This window comes from Choloepus didactylus, chromosome 6 (assembly GCF_015220235.1).
Source record: "Choloepus didactylus isolate mChoDid1 chromosome 6, mChoDid1.pri, whole genome shotgun sequence".
Lineage (NCBI taxonomy): Eukaryota > Metazoa > Chordata > Mammalia > Pilosa > Megalonychidae > Choloepus > Choloepus didactylus.
This window is the reverse complement of record NC_051312.1, coordinates 122,198,754-122,226,396: the sequence shown is the minus strand read 5'-3', so window position 1 is coordinate 122,226,396 and position 27,643 is coordinate 122,198,754. Positions and strand designations below refer to the sequence as shown.

General features: G+C 36.8%; 1 pseudogene; it reads left to right on the top strand.

The window, feature by feature from the left end:
* Nucleotides 1–2,104: 2,104 nt before the first annotated feature.
* LOC119537288 lies at nucleotides 2,105–8,703 on the top strand (annotated as a pseudogene).
* The last annotated feature ends 18,940 nt before the right edge of the window (nucleotides 8,704–27,643 follow it).

Here is a 27,643-nt window from a genome sequence, read left to right as displayed (position 1 = left end):
CTGGCATCAGCTGAGTCATTCATTCAGCACATATTTATTGAGCACCTGTCAAGTGCCCAGCACATCCTCAGCACTGAGAATACCAAGTGCTTCTAGCAAAAAACAAACAAACAAATATCTGCCTTTATGGAATCATATATTCTAATAAACTAGTGAGCACCATGGCCTATTGTTTTATGGTTTTCTTAAATAGAGCAAACCTGTATTAAGCTTCTAATGTATAATCTGTTTTCACTTCACACTGGGCTATTCTCCGTTTCACACTCATTCAGCTTAGAAAAACCATGCAACTTCCATTCATAAAATTCCTTTGTTCTCATTTAACATTTACCTCAATGCATTACTTCCAACAGAGAAGCATCCTTTACTAGGGAAGAGAATCAGAATTATCGCTCCAGACAACAAGAAAGAAACTGTCCTTCCTGTAAGACGTGAATTAAATAAAATATCTATGTATTTCAGGCTAACTTCATAATGCAGAATATCTTTGTACACACACCATCTGGAGATGAAATATATATGTGTCAAATGCTACAAAGACAAGCTCCTGGAAAAATATTCAATAGTTTAAATATTCTTTATAAGTTTATGAAACATCATTTCTTCAACAGACACTAATTAACCACAGTACATGGAAACATACGGATTTCATATGGTGTTTCTAACATTTACTCAAAGAAAATCCTTAAGGCCCCAACAGTTTGTTGTTTGTGGATGGGTGTAAGTGGAGTTCTTTCAGATGTTACTTTTGATTCTGGATCAGAAGGAAGAGGTTTTTGCTGGTTCTTTTCCCTACCAAGGGGACTTCATTTTGAAGGACTGAACATGCTAGAATCTGTAAACAAAAATAAAAAGCCTGCTAAATCATTCTGAGGACATTAAAGGTAAAGTCCCAAGTTGCTGCTGAAATATTTAATAAGGCAGAAACATTTCAGATTACTTGAAGTGTCCAAATAAATTGAAATTGATGACTAGCTGCTAGTTCCCTGACAAGAAATAAAATGATTTTTTTTTTTTGTAGGACACCGTGAGAGGAAAATGCTAAGCTACATACAATCCTTGCTGTTAAGGTGTTGAAAGGATGTGTGTATGTGTGTATGTGTGTGTGTGTGTATATATATATATATATATATATATATATATATGCACAAATGTACAACTTACACTTTCTGACACACGTTTTTAATTTAATCTTATACCACAATATTAATATTCAAAGCTTTGTAGGCAGTACTTCGGGAGGTGACATCTCTTTCCCAGATCTACATGTACTGGGAAAATAGTCTTTGTGAGAATTTATTTCTTTAAGGATTTGAGATGACCTTTTGTTGCTGATATGTGTAAGCAATGGCAAATCACTGATGAAGATGTAGCTGTGCTACTGTTTATTCATGTAGATTCAATATTTCCACTTTGCCAATGTCTTTATTCCTGCATTACCTTTTTATTCAGCAAACAGTTATTGAGTGATCACTTTCAATCCAGCCAATGAAGTCTGCTTGCTCTTTTAATATATATAGTGCTATCATCATTCATAATGAAAAATCATTAAATATTTGTCCATGTATACCTGATGCTATGCTAGACATTAAGTTGGGTACACTGAAAATGATCCCCACCACCTCCGAGTTTATGAAATGGATGCAGCAAGTATTTAACTTGTATAAAGAAGGAAATTCTACTTTAAATAAAGTGATAAATTCAAAGGGGATCATATAAAAAACTGTATAGATCTTTTGAAATTGCTGAATATTTTTAGATTCTAAACATTTTTAGGTTCTTGAATTTTATAAATGCTGTATTTAAATATTATTAAAGGAGAAGTAGTTTACAATCAGGAAGGGACTGGACCTCGCTTGAGAATGATACACACATAATTTGTATGGATGTAGTGAGAATCTCTCACGACTCAGATTCACAGTCCTGCTTCCTTTCCAACATACTTTGTCCATGCCTATAACTTACCCATATCAACTCAAAATAAAGCTATTTCTGACCCTCTGTTGACAGGCTGAAAAGCTTTAGAAGGTGCAAAGGAAAAAGCTAGAGTGACTCTATGCTTCACAAGGACGTAAGCCTGTATTTCATATTTACTTCAATCGCAATGTGCAGTACTGTGGGTAAGTACAGCTGTGTGTGTGTGCATCAAAGTTTATTCATAAAATATGGTTCATCCTTAACCGAACAATATTATTAATGTGCACCATAATGAATAAAATTATTAATGTGCACCATGATCATGGGACTTTAAACATACACACAAACCTTCCTTAAAACCTGGCAGAGAAACTACTATAAATGCTTATATTCATGGCAACTAGATTTCCATTGAAAACTAGAAACTACTTCTGAGGTACTGGGAGGATGACTGTTCACTACTGTGATGGGCAATAGTGAGTCCTGCAGAGCTCACTTCTTCCAGAGACCGTGACTCTGAGCCCAGAGGGCTCACCTCCGTGCATGAATAATTATGATCCCTAACCTCAAATGTTCAGTTTCTCTGCACTTTTGTCATTGATTACTTTCTTCTCATGGAGGTAAAGCAATAGCAAAATTGTAGCATGGGGTCTAAAACTATTAAAATTAGCACTTGAGTAACTATTATTTATGAACTGATTTCACATTTGCTAACTCTTTTCATCTTTAGCATGTCTCAATAAGGTGGTTGATATGAATATCTCCTTTTAGCAGAAGGGAAAACAGAGGCTTAGAGTATCTTGAGAATCTTAGAGTATCTTTGAGTATCTTGCTCAAGATGGCATACTCAGCTAAAGGCTAAATCAGGGTTCCAGTGCACGCCCTTGGAGACCAAGGAGACCTCTAGCAGCTATTTGCTTAAGCACACCACTTTGCCAATAGAACATTATATGGGGAAAAAGCATCAAAAGTGCATTAGTTGCTTGAGTATAGTATTAATAATAAAGAATCCTGACCAAGACTACCCCAAGCAGAGTTTACCTTTTTTCTTCCAAGACAGTAATGGCACAGGTGGGCATGTGGCATTTCCTTGGGAGCTGCCTACTGCTATCCCAGCCACAGAACATGGGGAATCATGCCTCGTGGCTTTGGCAACAGGAGAGAGAAGCCTGCTTAGGGTACTCCATACCACCCCTGTGTCCTACTGACAAGACAAACAGGACATGGGTGAGTGTGCAAAATTCAAAACCAGCCCTCTCTGATGGTTTATTGTTAAAAGAAGAGAAAGTCGGGAAGAATAATGTCGCTAAAACTCGTACCGTGGGAACCCTACAGGCCATAAACCCAGTCGTGCTGAGTTCAGGGTCACTGCACTGGACAAAAGGGCCATGTTAACCAGGTGTTCACTGCTGACTGCAAAATTAAATGGGATGTAATTAAACGGGCTCAGTCAATTGTGTAATACTTTTGTCCAAAAGCCATTGCCAAGATAATCTAATATCCTAGAGCTCTGACAAGATCTAAAGTGTGTCACAATTTAGAAAAATAAGAATAAAAAGAACTTTCCCCTGATTTATAAACTATAGCTCAGAATGGCCTTGGAGTCAGAAATCTGGATTTAAATGCAATCTTTGCCACTTAACTAGCTGTATAAACTTGGGTTAGGTATGTGTGTAACTCTCTAGGCCTCTGTAAAATGGGGACAATAATACTTTACCAACAGAACCGTGGGAGGCTTTAAATGAAATAATGTTTGTCTGTGCTTCTCAACCAGGAGTGATTTTTGTCCCCATGGGACATTTGGCAATATTTAGTGTAGTCACATTCAATTACTCATTTAACATCTACTAAAGGCACTGCTGTATTAGGAAAATACAAAGAATTATAAATCCTTGGTATGATTACCATCTTGGAGAATACTAAATAGCTAGAAGAACTGTTTAGTAGTAATGCATGGTAAAAATAAATGATTAAAAATCAAGAAGTGGTGGTTCAACTTCCACAATGGTGAGCGAGAATCTTGGTAAACTTGCTCTCTCTCTAAAACAACAAAAATACAGGCAGGCAAAACATCCAAAATCAACTGTTTGAGAACTTCAGCAATTAGCCAAAGCTACAAAAAAAAACTGCAAATCATCTATCCAGAAGAACTATTGAACCTTGGTAAGGCAGCACAGTCTGTGACATTTTAACTTGTGACTATTCTTGTCTTCTTCCTTTCCCAGCCCAGGGGCACAGTAGCCCAAAGCTAGCAACACTGCAGACAAGAAAGAGATCTGACTGTGTTTGGAGTTCTGTGAAAGCACCATCCCCAGAGCACAGTCAATGTTTTGCCCAAACCTGTACATCCCCAGGAAATCTCTATTCTGAGGTTGTGGTGGCTATTTGATTTGACTCAGGGCTCAGCTCAGCAGAGAGGAAAAGGGGGAAACCTTCATCCAAGGAATTCCTGAAACAACAACAAACTGTTAGCAACATCTCAGCTGCCAGAAGCTGCGAATTCAGCTGGGGCAAACAAGAGCTTGGCCCAGAATTTAAAAGGAAATTATGAGGAACCGGTGAGCATAGAAAACTGTGAAAGTTGCTACCTATTCCTGGGAATATAAAAAACTGCCTATGCACAAGGCCATGTGCACACCTAGGAAAAACATTAGAAAGGAGATTTTAGTCACTCACCTCTGGCTGCAGGGGTAAACACTCAGTCTGTGTTATAAACTGATGCCTAGATACACTGGCAAGCATGTAAAGAAATCTTCTGACCAATTATTAACTGACCACTAAAGTACACTAGCCAAGGCATGACCCATAAGAATTCAGGCTTAAAAATAAAACCATAAACAAAAACAAAAATGCAAGAGAACAAAGTGACTACACACAGCAGGAAAGAAGAATTTACAAAATTAGTCCAGGAGGCCACTAAACAAAATAGCAACAAGAAAAGCAACAATTACAACATCAAAAAAACAGCAACAACAATAATCTTGGGGAGGGGGTATGGTGTGGAATCTGATACTAGAGTTGTTACAATCTATTAATCTAAAACCTCCAATTTTCAACAAAAAATTTTAAGGCATGCAAAGAAACAGGAAATTATATCACACACAGAGGAAAAGAAGCAAACAACAGAAAATGCTCCTTATGGGAACAAGACTACGGAATTAGTAAACAAAGACTTGAAATCAGCTATTACAAATATGTTCAAAGAAATAAAGGAAAGAAAGCCTAAAGAATTACAGGAAAGTATGAGAATGATGTCTCAATAAATAGAGAATATACTAAACAAATATAAATTATTAAAAAGGATGAAAAAGAAATTCTGTAATAGAAAACTGTAATAACTGAAACAAAGTATTCACTATAGATGCTTACTGACAGATTTAAGTGGCAGAAGAAAGAATCAGCAAACTTGAATATAGATCAATACAGATAATCCTGTTTGAGACACTGTGCCAGTTTAGATGTATTATGTCCCCCAAAATGCCATGTCCTTTAATGCAATCTTGTGGGAGAAGACATATTAGTGTTGATTAGGTTGGAATCTTTTGATTGTTTCCATGGGGATGTGACTCAATCAACTATGGGTGAACTGTTTGATTAAATTATTTTCATGGAAATATGGACCCCGCCATTCATGGTGGGTCTTGATTTAGTCACTGGAGTCCCATAAAAGAGCTCACAAACAGAAGGACCTCAGAGCAGCTGAGAGTGACATTTTGGAGAGCAGCCAAGAGAGACATTTTGGAGATGGCCATTGAAAGTAGACTTTTGCTGGTCCAGAGTTTGCCTGGGAGAAACTAAGAGAACACCCCCAGATGCCTAGAGAGATGCCTGGGAGAAAGCCATTTTGAAACGAGAACTCCAGAGCAGGAGCCAACCACGTGCCTTCCCAGCTAACAGAGGTTTTCTGGACGCCATTGGCCATCCTTCAGTGAAGGAACCTGAGCTGGTTTGGATGTATTATGTCCCCCCAAATGCCATGTTCTTTGATGCAATCTTGTGGGGACAAATGTACTAGTGTTGATTAGGTTGAAACCTATTGACTGAGTGTTTCCATAGACATGTGACTCAATCAACCATGGGCAAGGCCTTTGATTGGATAATTTCCATGGAGGTGTTACCCCACCCATTCAGGGTGGCTCTGAATTAAATCATTGGAGCCATATAAAAGAGCTGACAAACAGAAGGAACTCAGTGCAGCTGTGAGTGACATTTTGGAGAACAATTGAGAGAGACATTTTGGAGATGGTCATTGAAAGCACACTTATGCTAGCCCAGAGTTTGCTCCAGACAAGCTAAGAGAGGACAAAACACCCCAAGAGCAACATTTTGAAAATGCACAGGAGCTGAGAGAGGAGCTGGAAACAATCCAGGATCAGCAGATGCCATCCACATGCCTTCCCAGTTAACAGAGGTTTTCCAGATGCCATTGACCTTCCTTGGGTGAAGGTATACTTGTGTTGATGCCTTAACTTGGACATTTTCATGGACTTCAGACTGTAACTTTGTAACCAAATAAACCCCTTCATAAAAGCCAATCTATTTTGGGTATTTTGAATAATGGCAGCATTAGCAAACCAGAACAGTACCCTATTATTGATGCCTTTCCTTGGACACTTTATGGTCTTAAGACTACAACTTTGTAACCAAATAAACCCCCTTTATAAAAGCCAATCCATTTCTGGTATTTTGCAAAATGGCAGCATTAGCACACTGGAACAGATACACGAAGAAAAAAAGAATAAATCAAAATAAACAGAGACTTAGAGAACTTTGGGACACCATCAAGCATATCAACATTATGCATAAAGGTAGTCCCAAAAGGAGAAGATAAAGAGAAAGGTGGAGAAAAACTATTTGAAGAAATAATGGCCAAGACCTACCAACATTTGGTGAAAAATGTTAACCCATTCAAGGAAGTGTAATGATCTCCAAATGGAATAAATTCAGAGATTTAAACCTAGACATATCAATGTCAAATTAATGAAATTGAAAGACAGAAAAAATCTTGGAAACAGCAAGAGAAAAAAGACTCACCACAGAAAAGGGATCTACAGTAAAATCAACAACTAACTTCTTATCAGAAATCACGAAGGCCAGAAAATAGCAGAATAATGTCCTCAAAATGTTCAAAGAAAAAGACTATCAACCAAAAATTCTATATCCAACTAAACATTCCCTCAAAAATGAAGGAACCAAGCTGCTGAGTGATGTGTGCTTTGTGCTGGACAAGGCTGGTACTGCCACAGCCACTGGGGACCCACAGTGCATCCCTGCCCACCACTGCATGCTGGTGGTAGGCAGTGCCATCTTCCAAGCCATGTTCAACAATGGCTTGACCATGATGTCAGCTGAGATCGAGCTGCTGAACATGGAGCCTGCCACCTTCCTGGCACTGTTCAGATTTATTTATTCAGCTGAAGTTCAAATTGGTCCAGAAACAGTTATGATCACTTTTTATACTGCTAAGAAATACTCAGTCCCAGCCTTGGAAGCACATTGTGTGGAATTTCTTACCAAACATCTTAGGACAGATAATGCCTTTATGTTTCTTACTCAGATTCGATTATTTGAAGAACCACAGCTTGTGTATTAGTTAGGGTTCTCTAGGGAAACAGAATCAATGAGAGGTGTCCATGACTATAAATTTATAAGTGACTCATGCAACTGTGGGTATGCACGAGTCCAAATTCTGTAGGGCAGTCAGCAAACTGTCAACTCCAAGGAAGATGTCCGATGAACTCCTCAGGAAAAGCTTCGCTGGGCAGCTGAAGAAGAAGTGAAGGTCCTCTATCTTTCTCACTTATAAGTCTTAGACTGATAATTGGATTAAATCAAGCCAATTGCATTCTCTCATTGTGGAAGACACACCCTTTGGTGAGTCATCAGTCACAGCTGCAGTCAATTGACTGATGATTTAATAAACCAGCCTGTTGGTTTATTAACCAGCCACAAACGTCCTCGCAGCAATTGTTAGGCCAGTGTTTGCTTGACCAGACAGCTGAGTACTATCACCTGGCCAAGTTGACACATGAACTTAACCATTACAGCTTGCTAGTCTTCGTCTAGGCATGATAGACAAAAGCACAATGGTTGCAATAAGTGCAGAAGGTTTTACTGATATTGATATAGAACGCTTTGTGCCATTCTGGAAAGAGATACACTAGGTATTTGAGAAAGTCCACTTTTTGGAGCTGTAGTATACTGGGGTAGAAGCAGAATGTCAGAGACAACAATTGCCTGTGACTTTTGGAAACTAAAGTCTAGGGAAAGCCCTTTCCTTAATTCAGTTCCCACTGATGACAATTGAGGATTTTGCAGCAGGTCCTGCTCAATCTGGAATTTTGTCCAGTTGTGAAGTGGTAAATCTCTTTCTTCATTTTACTGTCAAACCTAAACCCAGAGTTGATTACATTGACTGACCAAGATGCTGCCTCAGAGGAAAGGAATGCAGTGTCAACAGGTTTCAGCAAGTAGAGAGCCACTGGGCTTACAGTGGAACAAGTGACTATGAAGAAGAAAGCCTGACTAGACCAGTAACCATGGAAGAAATTAAAAGTTATCAAAGAACTATCCCTTCCCAAGGTGGCTTTTATAGGTTCATGGTTAACAGAAGAATTTCTATAGTTGAATTTGGCTTATATGGATCTATTCATGGTCCCACAGATTATCAAGTGAATATAGAGATCATTGAATAAGAAAACAAACAAACTTTGGGACAAAATGATACTGGATTTAGTTATGATGGGACCTCTAACACATTCAGGGTCATGTTCAAAGAACCAATAGAGATCCTGCCCAACATGTGCTACACAGCCCGTGCAACACTTAAAGGTCCAGATTCCCACTATGGCACAAAAGGATTGAAGAAAGTAGTGCATGAAACACCTACTGCTGGTAAGACCATTTTTTTTTTCTTTTTTAGTTCCCCTGGCAATAATAATGGCACATCAATAGAAGATGGACAAATACCAGAAACAATATTTTATACATAATTTAGCATTGTGATACATCTTGGCTAAATAGAACCATACTTTCTGGTCTCAAAGACATAAATAACTGGTCACAAAAAAATAGAGTGTTATGACTATTTATCATTTAAGAAACATCTTAGTTTCTTAGAGGAAATAGAAAAATGTTGACTTACTTTGCATGACTTAAAGGCAGATTTTCCATTTTCTTGTAACCTGAGGTGAAATGAGAACTGGGTTTAATTTTTAAAAACAAAAAGCAGCTATTTTAATGTTCTCTTGTATAATTTCATAGATCAACTGATTCGTGATCTTCTGATAGTTTTATAATAGAAAGATTCATATTATATATAGCTGGTTTGTTTTGGTTTTAACTATTTTGAAGGTCAGATGAGGTGAGATGGATGAATATTCCTATAGAATTTATATGAACTCAAATAACCAATGTCATAGAATTAAGAAAACTGACTTTTTATATTTGGAGTTTAGAAATATTGAACAAACTGTGAAGAAATAATCTGGTTGTTAGCATTTGAAATAGTGCTAAAAATAAGCCTAATAATACCCAAGAAAACTTTCAATGCATTTACAGAAGAGGATATTTTGTAATAGCATGGTAATATATTACACAGTATAGTTTTAAACTGTAAACTACAAATGGAGTTTGTAGAAATTCACAATAGTGTGATATAAACAAAAAATCTGAAGGTTAAAAAAAAAAGGAACAAAAAAATGAAGGAACAATTCTTCTAGGGAATATGGCAGAGTAGGGGCTTCAGGACACAGTCCTTCCACCAAAACAACTATTAAACAGGCAGAAATTCCCTGAAACAACTATTTTGAAATTCTGGAGGCCAGAAGAACACTAGACAAGATCCAGGGAAGAGCTGATAAATTATGTTAAAGGACGGTGAGTTGCTCTCTTCATGCAGCAGCTGCTGCCACTCATCCCCATTCTCATGGCTGCCATGATGTCCAGTCACTGGCTAGCTCACTGGTGACAGAAAGGGACATACATATACTCTTCCCCAAGAACAGGGGTGAACACAACCAATCACTGACCATGCTGTTGATTAGTGAATTCAGATTGCTGGGGCCTGGCACTGGCAGCAAGTGGTTCAACCTACCTTGGACAAAGGTGGCAGCAGCCATTGTTTCAACCCACCCCAGAAAGGCATAGAGGCAGCCATTTCTTCAACGCTCCTAAGACAGAGGTGAAATCAGTGGATATTTACAGAGTCACCATTTCCTCAGGGCTGTGGGTGACAGTTAGCAGAAGGGCTGCATTTGCTGGGCAGACCAGGAAAGCTAGCATTGGGGAGCCATCACAGAAGTTTTGGTGCCCTTTCTGATGCCCTTCCCTGGAGACTTCGGAGCCACTCTGCACTCTTTGACCCTGTTTTGGCTGGGAAAGACTGAATTAGGAAAGTCTTCTCTGGGGTGATACTCATCCCAGAATTAGGCCTATAGGCAAAGGAAGCTTGAGACAATGAAAGGAGTGTAATATATTATAGAGGCAGACAGTCTGGGACAAAGAACTCCCAGCTAAAAACAGCCAGGTGAGGGAGGTCTGTCTCCTGGGAAACATAGGGAACAACCAAACTCCTGTATACAGGGAATTCCAAAACAACTCACAAGAAAAACCCTAGGACAAGACACAGGACCAGAAAGACAGAGACACCCTACACATGGCATTTACCTTGGGGAGAACTTACTGATAGGAGGGCTGAAGCTAAGGAATATCTCTGTCTTATCAACAGTTGGATACAAAACCAAGAAACAGACATCACAGGGAATAAGTCTCAGAGTCAACATTTTAAAATATTAAAATGTACAGTATGCAACAAAAGAGTCCAAGACAAAGAAACAGGAAATCATGGCCCATCTAAAGGAAAACACCAATGAAGAAGAGAATCTGGACATACTGAACAAAGCCTTTTTAAAAATGATCATAAAAATGCTCATGGAATAAAAAGTACAGAGATAAGTACAGAGAAAAAGTACAGAGATAGAACTAAAGAATATCAGGAAAATAATGAATGAACAATAGGAGAATCTAAAGAGATATAAATTTTAAAAAGAAATCAAACAGAACTACTAGAGTTGAAGACAATGACTGAAATGAAAAAAATTCCCAGCAGGTTTTCAAGAGAAGATTGGAGCTGGCAGAAGAAAGAATCAGTGAACTTGAAGATAAGACACTTCAAAGGAGTCAGGCTGAGGAGAAGAGAAAAAAAATAACTAAAAATAGCCTAAGACAGCTAAGGGACATCATCAAGTACACCAATATACACACTATGGGAGTCTCAGAAGGAGAAGAGAGAGAAAAGGGCAGGAGGAATATTCAAAGAAATAATGACAGAGGACTTCCAAAACTTAGCAAAAGACATAAATATGGATGCTCAGGAAGCTCAGTGAACACCATACAGGATAAACATGAAGAAAAATACATCCTATCATATACTGATAATACTATCAAATGCAAAGGACAAGAAAAGAGTTCTGAAAGCTGGAAGAGAAAAGCAATGTGTTACATGCAAGGGAGTGCCGATTTCTCATCAGAAACCATGGAAGCAAGAAGGCAGGGGGTGGAAATACTTAAAGTGCTGAAAGAAATCAATTGCTAGCAAAGAATTTTATATCTGGTGAGACACTTTCAAAAATGAGAGAGAGACTGAGACATACTCAGATATACAAAAGCTCAGGGAGTTCATTACCACCAGATCTGCCTATAAGGAATGCTAAATGGAGTTCTTCAGACTGAAATGAGAGGACATTAGAGAGTAGTTAAAGCAGCATAAAGAAATAAAGACCTACAACAAAGGTAGCCATTTGGATAATTATATATGCTAGTATTATTGCATTGTATTATTCGGTATGTAACTCCACCTCTTACTTGCTACAGGTGCTAAAATGGAAATGCACAAAAAATAAGGATAAACTATGGTTTTGGACATACAATATAAGTGGTAGCAAGCACAGAAAATAGTGGTGGGAGAGAGGGGTATAGGAAAAGTATATGTGCCCACTATTGAAGTTAAGTTCGTATGAAACCAAATATAATTGTTATATATTTAGGATGTTAAGTTTTAACCCTGTGGTAACCACAAGAAAAATATATGAAAAATATATCCAGATAGAAATGGGAAGGCACTCAATTGGTACAACACAAAAAATTGAATAAATATAAATATAGGCATTAACAAAAGAATTGAGGGGGAAAAAGGTGTAAGACAAACAAAGGCTAAATAGCAAAATGGCAGACAAAAGTCCTGCATTTTCAGTAGTGACTTTAAATGTAAATGGATTAAACTCTCCCATCAAAAGGCAGAATTTAAAAAAAAAGTATGACCTAACTATGTGCTGTCATAGTCAACTATATACAGTATCACCACTGTTACTCAACACTGTACAGGAAGTTCTTACAGAGCCATTAGGCAAGAAAAGAAATAAAAGGCATCCAAACTGAAAAAGAAGAAGTCAAACTTTCCCTATTTGCAGATGAAAAGACCCTGTATACAAAAAAGGTTGGAAAAGTCATGACAAAGATCCTAGAGCAAATATATAAAATTAGCAAAGTGGCAGGTTACAAGATTAACATGCAAAAATCAGTAGTGTTTCTATGCACTAGTAATGAGCAGTCTAAGGAATAAATCAAGGAAAAAAATTCCATTTAAAATAGCAACAAAAGCATGAAATACCTAGTAATAAATTGAACCAAGGATGTAAAAGATTTGTGCACAGGAAAGTACAAAACATTGCTAAAAGAAATTTTAAAAGACATAAATAAATGGAAGGACATTTCATGTTCATGAATTATGAAGACTAAATATCATTGATGTTGATACTACCCAAAGCAATTTATAGATTCAATGCAACCCAATCAAAATGCCAACTATCTTCTTTGTAGAAATAGAAAAGCCAATCATGAAATTTATAAGTAGGGTAAGGGTTTCTGAGTAGCTAAAGCCATCTTGAAAAAAAATAATGAAATTGGAGAACTCACACTTCCTGATTTTAAAACTTACTACAAAGACATACTAATCAAAACAGCATGGTACTGGCACAAGGACAGATATATAGACCAATGGAATCAAAGCGAGAGATCAGAAATCAATCCTCGCATTTATGGCCAACTGATTTTTGACGAAGTGGCAAAGACCACTCAATTGGGAAAGAATAGTCCCTCAACAAAAGGTGCTGGGAAAACTGGATCTCCATCTGAAAAAAAAAAAATAGTAGGAGACTCCCTACCTCACACCACATACAAAAATCAACTCAGAGTGGATCAAATACCTAAATATAAGAGCCAGAACTACCAAACTCCTAGAAGAAAACATAGGGAAGGATCTTCAGGACCTGCTGTTAGGCAATGTTTCTTATACTCTTAGACTTTATACCCAAAGCACAAGCAACAAAAGAAAAAAATAGATAAATATGACTTCATCAAAGTTGAAAATTTTTGCACCTCAAAGGACTTTATCATGACAGCAAGCAACTTATATACTGAGAGAAAATATTTGGAAACCACATATCCAATAAAGGTTTAATTTCCAGAATACATAAAGAAATCCTTCAACTTAACAATAAAAAGACAAACAATCTGGTTTTAAAATCAGCAAAAGACTTGAACAAATATCTCTCCAAAAAAGATATACAGATGGCCAGAAGGCACATAAAAAGATGCCATCAGGGAAATGCAAATCAAAACCATAATGACATACCATTTCACACCCATTAGAATGGCTGCTGTTAAAAAAAATAAAAAAGTTGGAATGTAAGATGGTGCAGCCTCCGTGGAAGACAGTTTGGCAGTTCCTAAGAAAGCTAAATATAGAACTGCCATATGACCAGTAATTCCACTTAAACTAGGTATATACCCCAAAGAATTGAGAGCAGGGACTAGAACAGATATTTTTATACCAATGTTCATAACAGCATTATTTACAATTGCCAAAAGGAGAAGTAACCCAAGTTTTCATCAATTAATCAATGGATAAACAAAATATTTTATATACATACAATGGAATATTATTCTGACATAAAACAGAATGAAGTTGTGATACATGTGACAACATGGATTAACCTGGAAGACAATAATAATCAGAGACTTCAAAACCACTTCAAATAATAGATAACCTAGCTGAAACGGCCAAATTCCTAGAAAGACACAAACTACTTACACTGACTCAAGAACAAATAGAAGAACTCAACAGCCCAATTACAAGAAATTGAAACAATAATTAAAAAGCACTCAACAATGAAAAGTCTACAACCAGACATCTTCTCAGGTGAAGTTTAACAAATATTCCAAGAAGAATTAATACCAATCCTGCTTAAACTCTTCCAAAAAAAATTAAAGAGGAGGAATACTTCCTCACTTATTCTATTAGGCCAGAATCACCCTCATACGAAAGCCAGCTAAAGATATCACAAGAAAAGATAATTACAGACCAATGAATATAGATGCAAAAATAATGAACACTATCCAAATCCAGCAGCATATATAAAAGAATTTTATACCATGATCGAATTGGATTTATCCCGAGTATGCAAGGATGGTTCACTATAAGAAATCAATTAATATCATAAACCACATTAATAAAATGAAGAGAAAAAACACATGGCCATCTTAATTGATTCAGAGAAGGCATTTAACAAAATCCAACACCCTTTCTTAATAAATACACTTATAAACCAGGAATAGAAGGAAATTTCCTCAACATGATAAAGGGCATATATTAAAAACCCACTGATAACACAGCATAAAATCTGTAAGTAAAACCTGCGGATCCAAGTCGTGAGACCCCCTCCCCCATAGCCCAAGCTGCAAAGCCTTGTGGTGCCAGAGAGAAGCTCTCTCCCAGCAAGAGAATATAGCTCAGCTGAGCTCCAACTGGAGTTTTAAGTAGCGAGTGTGAACTGCTCACTACAGGTACGCATCCCAAAAAACAGACAGAGGCTTTGGGTGACAACTGACCTTGGAGAGCCAGAGGGTCACCTTGGACTGGGTCTGAAGGGGACTATCTTTTTTTTTTGGCTCAGTGGAGAAAGCCCCAGTCATTTTCAGTTTCCAGGGCTGTGACTCTGGGAAGGGTGGAGACAGCACAAGCAGAGAGCAAGACCATTGAAATGCTAATGACCTCTACCTGGGGGGGTCTGTCTTCTCTAGGAGGAAAGGGGTGGGGCCCTTTCCATTCAGAACCAGACCCCAGAGCCTGGGGGAACACGGCCATACCTCCTCACACCAGTCAAGAATTATAGGCCAACAGGCATCACCTGCTGGGCAGAAAAGCACAGTGACCTGAGGCATCAAAGGGTGGAGCAATTTTCTAAGACACACCCTCAGGGAAACCAGATACTGAATATTTCTTCCCTCTGGGACCTGAGCCTGTTCTGGTCTGGGAAAACCTGATTTGGATAACCAAGGAAACCATGCCTAGACAACAGAAAATTACAACCTACACTAAGAAAAACAAAGTTATGGCCCAGTCAAAGGAACAAACCTACACTTCAACTGAGATACAGGAATTTAAACAACTAATGCTAAATCAAATCAAAAAGTTTAGAGAAGATATTGCAAAAGAGATAGACGCTGTAAAGGAAACACTGGGCATATATACGGCAGAAATCAAAAGTTCAAAAAAACAACTAGTAGAATCTATGGAAATGAAGGGTGCAACACAGGAGATGAAAGACACAATGGACACATACAACAGCAGATCTCAAGAGGCAGAAGAAAACACTCAGGAACTGGAGAACAAAACACCTGAAAGCCTACACGCAAAGGAGCAGATAGAGAAAAGAATGAAAAAATATGAGCAACGTCTCCGGGAACTCAAGGATGAAACAAAGTACAATAATGTACGTATCATTGGTGTCCCAGAAGGAGAAGAGAAGGGAAAGGGGGAAGAAGCAATGATAGAGGAAATAATTAATGAAAATTTCCCATCTCTTATGAAAGACATAAAATTACAGATCCAAGAAGCGCAGCGTACTCCAAACAGAAGAGATCTGAATAGGCCTATGCCAAGACACTTAATAATCAGATTATCAAATGTCAAAGACAAAGAGAGAATCCTGAAAGCAGCAAGAGAAAAGCAATCCATTACATACAAAGGAAGCTTAGTAAGACTATATACGGATCTCTCAGCAGAAACCATGGAGGCAAGAAGGAAGTGGTGTGATATATTTAAGATACTGAAAGAGAAAAACCGCCAACCAAGAATCCTATATCCAGCAAAGCTGTCCTTCAAATATGAGGGAGAGCTCAAAATATTTTCTGACAAACAGACAATGAGAGACTTTGTGAACAAGACACCTGCCCTACAGGAAATACTAAAGGGAGCACTACAGGGTGATAGAAGACAGAAGTGCATGGTTTGGAACACAATTTTGGGAGATGGTAGCACAACAATGTAAGTACACTGAACAAAGGTAACTATGAATATGGTTGAGAGAGGAAGGTGGGGAGCATGTGGGACACCACAAGAAAGGAGGAAAGATAAAGACTGGGATTGTGTAACTTGGTGAAATCTTGAGTATTCAACAATTGTGATAAAATGTACAAATATGTTCTTTTACAAGGGAGAACAAACGTCAACCTTGCAAGGTGTTAAAAATGGGCAGGCATTGGGGGAGGGATGCAATCAGCATAAACTAGAGGCTGTAACTAATAGAATCATTGTATTATGCTTCCTTTAATGTAACACAGGTGACATATCAAGGTAAATGCAGATAAGATGGGGGGATAGGGGAGGCATGTTAGACACTTGACATTGGTGGTATTGTCTGATTCTTTATTCTACTTTGATTTAAGGTTATTTTTCCTTTTGCTGCTTCCTAGCTGTCATTTTTTTTTTTCTCTTTCTTTTGCCTCTCTACCTTCTTTGACTCTCCCTCCTGCCTTGTGGAAGAAATGTAGATGCCCTTATATGGATAGTGGTGAAGGTGGTGAACACATAAATGTATGACCATGCAGAGAACCATCGATTATTTACTTGGGATGGAATGTATGGTGAGTGAACAAAACCATATTAAAAAAAAATGGATTGATGACAAAACCTTGAGGACAATGTACTGAGTCAAATAAGCCAGACAATAAGGACAATTATTGTAGTGTCTCACTGATAGGAACTAATTATAATATGTAAACTCATAGACATGAAATATAAGGTACCAAGATATAGGACGAGGCTTAAGAATTGGGAGCGGTTGCTTAGTATGAACAGAATGTTCAATTAGGATGAACTTAAATGTTTGGAAATGAACAGGGGTGTTGGTAGCAAGATGTGAGAATAACTAACGGCGCCGAATGGTGTGTGAATGAGGTGGAAAGGGGAAGCTCAGAGTCATATATGTCACCAGAAGGAAAGTTGGAGGTCAAAAGATGGGAATGTATAAAACTGATTCCTATGGTGGGCAATATCCATGATCAACTGTACAAATACTAGAAATTACTTCCATGAACCAGAACAAATGTATGACAATACAATTAGAAGTTAATAATAGAGGGGCATATAGGGAAGAATTATATACCTATTAGAAACTATATACTACAGTTAGTAGTATTTCAACATTTTTTCATAAACAGTAACAAATGTACTATATCAATACTACGAGTCAACAATTGAGGGGGGTTGGTTAGGGATAGGGGAGGATTCGAGTTTCCTTTTCTTTTTTTTTTTTTTTCATCTTTCACTTTATTTCTTGTCTGGAGTAATGAAAAGTTTCTAAAAATTGAACAAAAATTAAGTGTGATGGATGCACAGCTGTATGAGGGTACCCAGGGGCAAGTGATTGTACACTTTGGATCTTTGGATAATTGTATGGTATCTGAAAAATCACAATAAAAATGAAAACAAAAACAAAAACAAACAAACAAAAAAAAACCCACTGATAACATCATACTCAGTGATGAAAGACTGAAAGCTTTCCCCCTAAGATCAGGAACAAGACAAGGATACCCACTGTCACCATTGTTGTTTAACATTGTACTGGATGTTCTAGCCAGAGCAATTAAACCGGAAAAGGAAACAAAAGGCTTCCAAATTGGAAAGGAAGAAGTAAAACTTTTCCTTTTTATAGATAATACAATCCTATGTATACAAAATCCCAAAATATCCACTTATAATAGCAACGAAAATAATATCTAGGAATAACTCTAACCAAGGATGTAAAGGGCTTGTAGACAGAAAACTACAAAATATTACTAAAAGAAATCAAAGAAGATCTAAATAAATGGAAGGACATTCCATGTTCAAGTATTAGAAGAATATATATTGTGAAGATGTCAATTCCACCCAAAGTAGTTTACAGATTCAATACAATCTTAATCAAAATTCCAAGAGCTTTCTTTGGAGAAATGGCAAAGCCAAATACATGGAAGGATGTAGGCCATAATAGCCAAAACAATCTTGATAAAGAACAAAGTTACAGGACTCACACTTCCCAATTTTCAAAACCAATCAAAACAACATGGTACTGGCAATAAAGATAGAATATACTGACCAATGGAATAGAACTGAGGGCTCAGAAATAAACTCCCACGTCTATGGCTAATTGATTTTTGACAAAGGTGCCAAGTTCATTTAATTGGGAAAGAATAGTCTCTTCAACAAGTAATGCTGGGAAAACTGCATATCCATATGCAAAAAAATTCAAGGTGGACCCCTACATCACACCATGTATGAAAATTAACTCAGAATGGATCAAAGCTTTAAATATAAGTACCAAAACTATAAAAATCCTGGAAGAAAACATATGGAAACATCTTCAGGACCCCATGTTAGGCAAATATTTCTTAGACTTTACACCCAAAGCATAAGCAACAAAAGAGAAAATCAATATACGGGAATTCATCAAAATTTAAAACTTTTGTGGACTCTATCAGTCAACAGACAATCTACAGAATGGGAGGAAATATTTGGAAATCATAGCTCTCATAAGTGTTTACTACCTGAATATATAAAGATCTACTACAACTCAATAATGAGAAGACAAACAACCCAATTAAAAAATGGAAAAAGAACTTGAATAGCCATTTCTCCAAATAAGATATTAAAATAGCCATAAATTGCATGAAAAGATGCTCAACATCCTTAGGGATTAGAGAAATGCAAATCAAAACCAGAATGAGATACCATTTCACACCCACTAGAATGGCTACTATTAAAAAAAATGAAAAATAACAAGGTTGTAAAAGATGTGGAGAAATAGCAACTCTCATATTTTTTGGTGGATATGTAAAACAGCACAGCCACTGTGGAAGACAGTTTGGTGATTTCTCAGAAAATTAAGTATAGAATTACCATATATCTCTGCAATCCCACTTTTAGTTATATACCCCAAAGAATTGAATTCAGGGACTTGGGTGTTCACAGCAGCATTAGTCACAATTGCCAACAGATGAAAGCAATCCAAGTGTCCATCAACAGATGAATGGATAAATAAAATGTGGTATATTCATACATTGGAGTATTATGCATCCAAGGAAAAGAAATGAAGTTCTGATACATGTGACAACATGGATGAACTATGAAGACATCATGTTGAGTGAGATAAGCCAGCCACAAAAGGGCAAATATTGATCTCACTTACATGAAATAATTCAAATATACAAATTCTTGGGTCAGATACCAGAAGACAGGTTATCACAGGCCAGTGTAGAGGTAGGGAATGGGGAGTTAATGCTTAATTGATACAGAGTTTCTGTTTGGGTGATGGGAAAGTCTTAGTAACAGATGGTGGTGATGGTAGCACAACACTGTGAGTGTAATTAACAACACTGGATAGTATATTTGTAAGTTATAAAAATGGGAAATTTTCAGCTGTATATATGTTATCAGAATAAAAATTTAATAAACAACACAAATGTGCAATATAGAGTTTCCATATGCCCTATCAATTCCATTCCTAGATAGGTGCCTAAGAGAAATTTAAACATATTTCCATTCAAAAACTTGTACATAAATATTCATAGCAGCATTCTTCATAATAGCCCAAATGTGGAAGCCTAAAGGTCCATCAACTTATGAGGCATATTTATATAACATAATCTTATTTGGCAATAAAAAAGAATGAAGAACTGATACATGCTACAATATAGATGAAACTTGAAACAATATGTTAAGTGTAAGAGGCCAGTCACAAACACATTATGTATTGTATGATTCTATTTATGTAAATGTCTACAGTAGGCCAACCCATAGAAACATAATATAGTTTAGTAGTTCCCAGGGATTGCTGGCATTAGGGGACAAGGAGGTGACTGATAATATGTATGAAGTTTTTTTGAGAGTGATGAAAATGTTCTCAAATTAGACAGTGGTAGTGATTGCACATCCCTAAAAATATTCAAAAAACCATTGAACTGTATACTTTAAATAGGGGAATTGTATGGTATGTGAAACATAGCTCATGAAGATGCAAAAAAGAAAGAATCAAAAAGTGGGGAAAATGCTATAGAGATTAGGGAATCAAAGGAACAGGTGATGTATAATGTATGTGAGGTATAACATCTGTGAGGCCTTGAAATATGTGTACAGTGTGTGCAATCCTACATCTGAGCCTCTGTGAGTTACATTCATCTCCCTGTTTAGAATGTTCACCTTTTTTTTATTTTTTCAAAACTCATGCTTTGAACACAATCAGCTGAACAGCTTGCTCTTTCATATTCAACAGACAAACCATCACTGTAGAAAACACATCAGAAGGGAGAACAGTCAGTCAATCAAACGGTAAAACTAATAATAAGCTCTAATCTGAGGAATCACAAATATAAGCTTAATTAGCTGGAACAGAAACTCAGAGCTTTGATTTTCCCAGCACATGCAATTGGGGGAACTTAAAGCAGGATTCTGAGGTGCCATTCATTCATTCATTCATTCACGTATTCATTCATTCTTTCAGTTCTGCTTATATTAAACACTGGGTGGAAGGGGAATAGATAGAGAAGTCAGACCTGAACCTTGATCTTAAGGTATTTATAAACCTGTAATAGTTTATTAACCATGACTCTTGGTACAACTGGAAAAAAAAAAAAAAAAAAAAAAAACAATTCAAAGGATCTTTAGCAAAAACTGGAAAAATATGATTCAGATAACCGGGAATCTCGAGACTCCAGGTAAGTCAGCCCAGGGACTCAGTGTTGTCAGGGCTGTCTGCCTTTTCTCCCTCTTGGCTCCGCTTCGTTTTGATTGGTGCCATTCTTGGATGGACCTTTTCCAACGGCTGGCAAAATGGCTGCCAGCAGCTCCTTACTCACATCTCTTCAGTTTAGCAACTCCCCCAGAAAGAGGAGTTCTCTTTTGAGAAGTGAATCAATTCACCCCAGAGAAGAGTCCGGGGAGCCTGGGCTATGCGCTCACCCTCCATGTGAAGTTGCTGGTGGGCACGCGGGTGGGAGGAGGGAGCTTCAGGACACCGTGATTGACAGCCGCAGCGCACCGGGCACGCAAAACCCACAGCTACTCTGCTTCATAGACAGACGTGCAAATTAACATAGAAGGCAGAATTTGTTAAATGCTACAGAAATTGTGTGAATGAAATATTAGTGGGGGTTCAGAGGAGGAGAAAATCCCTTCTTATTGGGAATGATTAGCAAATCTTCATGAAAGGGTAGACTTTTAATTTGGGACTAAAATGAATTCCAATGTAGGTTCGCAGCAGGTAGGAAAAGGCAGAAGGTGATTCCACACAGAGAAAACAGCAATGCAGTTTTGTGATAAGACACCATGTGATAGGACAGGAAGGAGTGCATGTTGTCAAGATATCTTGTATATTCAAAATTGGAGATGGACATTGCTGGGGAGGCAAAAGGGAGAGAGGGAGAGAAGTATTTCTACTGCTGCCCTCCTGGGACCTTCCTTCTTTTTTCTTTTGAGAAGCCTATATGAGTTTCCATTTTTTATTTTGTTCTTTTATTCTCAAGCTGGCCCTCTGTTCTTTCCAATCTACTAAACATAAGCAAAGGGGTAATGAGTACCCTGAGAGGGCAAACCAATGGAATTTTCTGCTGGAATCTTATGTGACTGCCTTTCAGGACAGTTGAACAGTCTCCATTTGGGTGAGGCATGTATCTAATCCAGACATAAATTCACTCTTCCACATCAAGTAACTCAAATCATTCAGAGCTATTGCACACCAGGAATTTACCACAGGGCATTAATTCAAAGTTATTAAACACTCATTATAGTTTTATTGACTTTTTCAAAGGGGGAAACTAATATTACTGGACCTCAGACTCTTCCCTCTGCCTGTGAACTGAGATCACCAGTTTTGATCATTTAAAGGACAGTATCAAAGCCAAGACTCTTGCTTTTATGGAAAGTTCCCTCCTGCCTATCCCACACACTTTGTCCCATACACAGGTTTCCCCATTGAAAATGGGTTTTATCTTCAACCCTCCAAAACTAGTTCACATTTTCTCATTTTCTTATCCCTTTTAACAAGGAAGAGAGAATTGCTGGGTTTAAATCCTGGCTCCACCATTTAGCAGCCTCAGCCTTGGGCAAATTAATATTTCCATTTCTCTGTTTCCTTTTATTAAACAGAGGCTAATAATAGTGCTTGTCCCGTAGGGTTGTTATGAATACTGAATGAGTTGAACATGAAAAGTCTTTAAAGCAGGGCTCATAATAAGCACAAAGACTCAGATTAAATCTATTATTTAGCATGTTCATATATTCATTCCCTGAGTGCTTTGCTAATGTCTTGGTGGTTTGTAGGAACTCAAATTTGACCAGAATGAGATGATCCCTCTACTTGAGGCCTAAGCCAACGGCCCTGCTGCCCCTTACCTTTCTCCCTTTCCGTGATTATGTGCATTTATGGGCTGCCAATAGCAGTTGGTGGAAAGTCACAGAAACATGATAACTGGAACCCCCAAAAAAGGGGTTATCGAGGCCTTTTACACTGTCTTTTCCACTCCTACTACAGCTGTTCTGGTCTTTCATGACTTTTTCTTCAAACCTTTATTGCTGAGTGGCCTATAGGCAAACTAAGCACAGGATTAACCAAATCAGCAAAGCAGCAACATTTAATAAAGAGAAGAGAAAATCAGAAAATCCACCAGAAGGCCTGTTTTAATCTCATCATATATTTAAGGTTTGCATCATTTCAAGACAAATTCTATTTTGAACACTAGTTTTCTTGCTTTTAGTCACTAAATTAAGGGTGGTGTGAAAAAAACATGCCATGATTTTTTTCCAGCACGAACTGCCTGTAAAGGTCTTAATTCCTTCACTCTTAACACATGACTCTACCCATTTTACACCAAACACTGGAGAATATCAGGCACAAACTCTACTTTCCAGAACTGTAATACTTAAATAAATCTATACTCACACACATCCTTGTTTTCTTCATGCTGTTTTCACCAGAGGTCCCACCTCTTCCCTGGGTTTTATCTGCCACACTGCTTCCATGACTATTCTTTCTCTCTTATTCCTCCCTATCAGCTGTTTCTCAGTTTATAAAATATGTTCCAGTGTCTCTTATCTTTGAAAACAAACCCTATCGTAATTCCACATCCCTCCCGAGGTTTTATCCTCTCTGTCTCCATCAATAGCAATATTGAACAGTTGTTTATTCACATTGCTGTCTTCACTTGCTTACCTTCACTCCTCAACTACCGAGCCTGGCTGCGGCTTTTAGTGTTCCAAAGAAACTGCTGTCCCTGAAAATCAGCTGCAGCCACCGGGTCTTTATCCCCGGACCTTTTCAGGCCCTCATTTACAGACCATTCTGAGTTGTCTGGTACCCTCAACCATTGCTAAATCTGTTGACATTCTCTTGTTCACTCGACTTTCAAAAGAAAACCCTTTCTATTTATTATTTTTATGTCTTACCTGGCTTCACTTTTCAGTCGTCTTTGTGATCTCTTTTCCTCTTTCTGCCCCTGATATTTCCCAAATTCTTACCTGTGTCTTCTATTCTTCTCCTTTAGTGACTTCTCTGAGTAGTGTTGTCCACTCTCCTGGCTTCAACTAGCACCAATAATATAATTGATGGTTCCCAAATTTTATCCCCAGCCTGGATCTGTTTTCTGAGCTCCAGACCTAGATCTCTATACCTACAGAAGCCTACCTGGATGGTTCAAAAGAATGTTAAACTTTATACACACTATGACCTGAAGGTAACTCATCTTAAGCAAATCCTACCTTTCTTTTATATTCCCTTTTTCTGGTAATGAAAGTATTTATTCCATCCTTGTATTTGATTTATCCTTCTTCAGCAATCCCTGTAGCTAGTAGCTAATCTCTCCTGTTTACATTTTGACCTGGGATTGAAATAAAAATTAAAACTATGGATGTATAATTAAAATCCTCCAAACAACATAAGAGTAAAGGAAATGTAAATAATTAAACTATCAAAGGATGTTGTTTGTAAGTGCATAACATTTATTAAAGCACAAAGAATTTTGTGTGTGTGTGTGTGTGCTCGTGCACACACATGTATGCCTTCTCTTCCTACTCTTCATCACCCCCACCTCTGCCATACATCAGTGTCAACATCTTTCACCTGGACAGTTACAACAGCCTTCTATTTTAGTGTGTGGCTTACAACCACTAGCAGCAAAATTCCCTGAAAATATTTATTCTAATACCATACCCTAGTCTTGCTAAATTAGAAATCTTTAGGGATAGAGCTGGGAAATTTGTATTTCTGCAGAACGTCCCCAGGGAATTCTTATGGACTATAAAGTTTGACAATTACTCTTTCTACTGGTCATGTCACCAACTATTCTTCCTCTCATCTGTTCTCCATATTGCTCTCTGCATGATCTGTCATAAACACAAATCAGATCATAACCTTACACTCTTTAAAATCTTTAATTACTGACCATTACCCAAGCAATTAAGTTCAAAGTCTTTAACATGACATAAAAGGCTCTTCAAAATCTAGCACTTCCCTATACTTCTAGCACTCCTCCTGAAACTACTCACTGACTTCCTAAATTAAAGTCATGCTCAGATCTTTCAATTTCCTGAAGAGTTGTTTTATATTTCCATGCCTTTGAATATAATATTTTCTCCATCTGACATGCCCATCAAATTTTATTTTTCTTCCTGGTCTCTTTAAAACACCTCTTCAGTCTGCTATATTTGTTTGACTTCTCTTTAGGCTGTAATCTTATCTTTAGATAAGTTCTATGTCGGTCATATTTGTAATCTAAGCATCAGATAAATCAAAACATGTGGAAGAACAAATGAATGAATGAATGAATGAGAATAATAATAATAATAACTAATACTTTTTGAGCCTGTGTTTTCTGCCAGGTACATGTATCGACCATATTTCTCACAACAGCCTTATAACATAGATAATAAACAAATCAGGAAACCAAGGCTTGGAGGAGTGTAATAAATTTCCCAAGGCCATGTAGTAGGGATTGAAAGTAGGATTTTAACCCAGGCCACATCTAGCACCAAGTCCATACTCTACAACTCTATACTCTATTGATTTAATAAAGAAAAAACATTTCTTCATTAAAAAAACAGGTAAAATGAGTAAAAGTTTGAAGCAGAATAATTTCCATAAGAAATAGAAGTTGTCAAAGAATATCCCAGAACAAAAATGAAGAAAGACTCAAGGGCCAAATAGTTTCATAGGGGTCTTTTATCAAACTTTCAAAGAAGAGTTAATACTAAACTAATTAAATTTTCCCAGAGCAAAGAAAACGATAACTCCCAAATTCTTTTTATAAAGTAAGTAGAATATTAATAGCTAAACCTGGCAAAGAGAATAATTTCACTTATGAATATCAATGCAAAATTCCTAAATAAAATATCAGCAAATACAATCCCAACACCCCATGAAAAAATAATTTACCATGACCAAGTGAGATTTATTCCAGAGATGTTAAGATGGCTTATTATTAACAAATCAATAAATATAATTCACCACCTTAATAAATCTTAGGATTGTACTAAAGAGGGAGGTCTTGACTTATTCCATATATATATATATTCACAGTCTCTCTCTATATAGTCTATATATATAAAATAAAAGAATATCTGTCTCATCATCAAAAATCAGGCAAAATAATTTTTATATACATATTATCATGTAGAAACACTGGAAGCATTTTCATTCCCACAAGAGTCAGAGAAATAAAACCAAAAGAACACTCTATTTTAATTTTCTTCACCAGGTATACACATGCATTGGAAATGTAGCCAATGCAAACAGACAAGAGAAAACAATTAGAGACATAGGATAGCTGAAAAAGAAATACAAACATATCTATTGGCATATGATATGAAAGCATGTTTCAAAACACCAAAAGAATCAATAATAACACTAATAAAAGTTAAATATTCAATAAAAACAGTATATAAAATAAACTTCAAATATAAACAACAACCAGTTAAAAAATAAACTGGAAGATAAAACCCCATATAAAGTGGCAACATTAAAAGAAATTAATTAATTAAAAATATACTTTTTAAATGGAGAAACCTATAGGAGGAAAACCTAAAAACACTCCTAAGAGACTTATAATGCAACCTGAACAAAAGGAAAGATACCCCTTGTCCTTAGATAGAACTCAACATCATAAAGTTGCCAATTCTCCCTAAGTTACTATGTATAATTAATACAGTCCCTATAAAAAAATGTTAACAAGTTGGTTTTTTATTTTCTGGAGTTAGACAAGTTGATTCCAAAATTTATGTATAAAAATAAACATGTATGAATAGCAAAAAAATAAATAAGAAAAAGAACATTTGTGAAATTTAAAAAAAGAGCAATGAGAAATGGCTAGCCCTACCAGATATTAAAGAATACAACAAGTATAAAGCCCGTTTAGTTAAAACAGTGTTGAACGGGTACAAAAATCGACAGACTACTGGAACAGAAGTCCCCCAAATTGACCCAAATATATTTGGAAATTTAATATATGATGAAAGTGGTATCTCAAACAACTTTTTAAAAATTGCAATATATACCAAATACAAAATTTCCATTTTAACCACTTTTAAATGTACACATAAGTGGTATCAACTACATTCATAATGTTGTGCTGCCGTCACCTCTGTCAAATCACTTTTTGCTAAGCAGGTTGGAACAAGTGGATACCCTATTTGCAGAAACAATAGAACTGTTTCCATAACTCAAATCACATGTGGAAATAAACTCCAAACGAATCAAGGATTTAATGCAACAAATGAAACTATACAAGTCCTAGAAAAATAAGAATTCTTTTAAACATGGGTGTGGATGTGGGGAAAGTCTTTCTAATTTAAAATCTAGAAAACATACTGATAAATTTGACTATGTATAAATAAACATTATTATACAAAACACCATAAGCAAAGTCAAAATACAATGACAAATAGCAAAAAATTACAATTTATACTACAGATTAGCTTAATGTCTTTAATACTTAGACATCTTAAAAAAAACAATATATATATATACCTCAAAATGGACAAAAAAATGAACAGAAAAAGTAAAACAGGCATCAAACGTAGAAATATGCTCAACTTCACTGAAAAGAGAAGGGAAATGCAAATTAAAGCTGCATTTGGATACAATTTCTCACATAGCAATTAGCTAAAGTTGATAATACACTGTAGAAAAGGTTGTGAGGTTGCGGAAACACAAGACTCTGGGCAAAAAAGATGGTACAACTGCTTTGGAGAGGAATTTGGTAATATAAAACTCCATATGCATTCACTGTTTACCATTGTCACTTCTAGGAATGTACTCTGAAGGTAAACCTCCACCAATACAAAACATGTGATGAGATCATA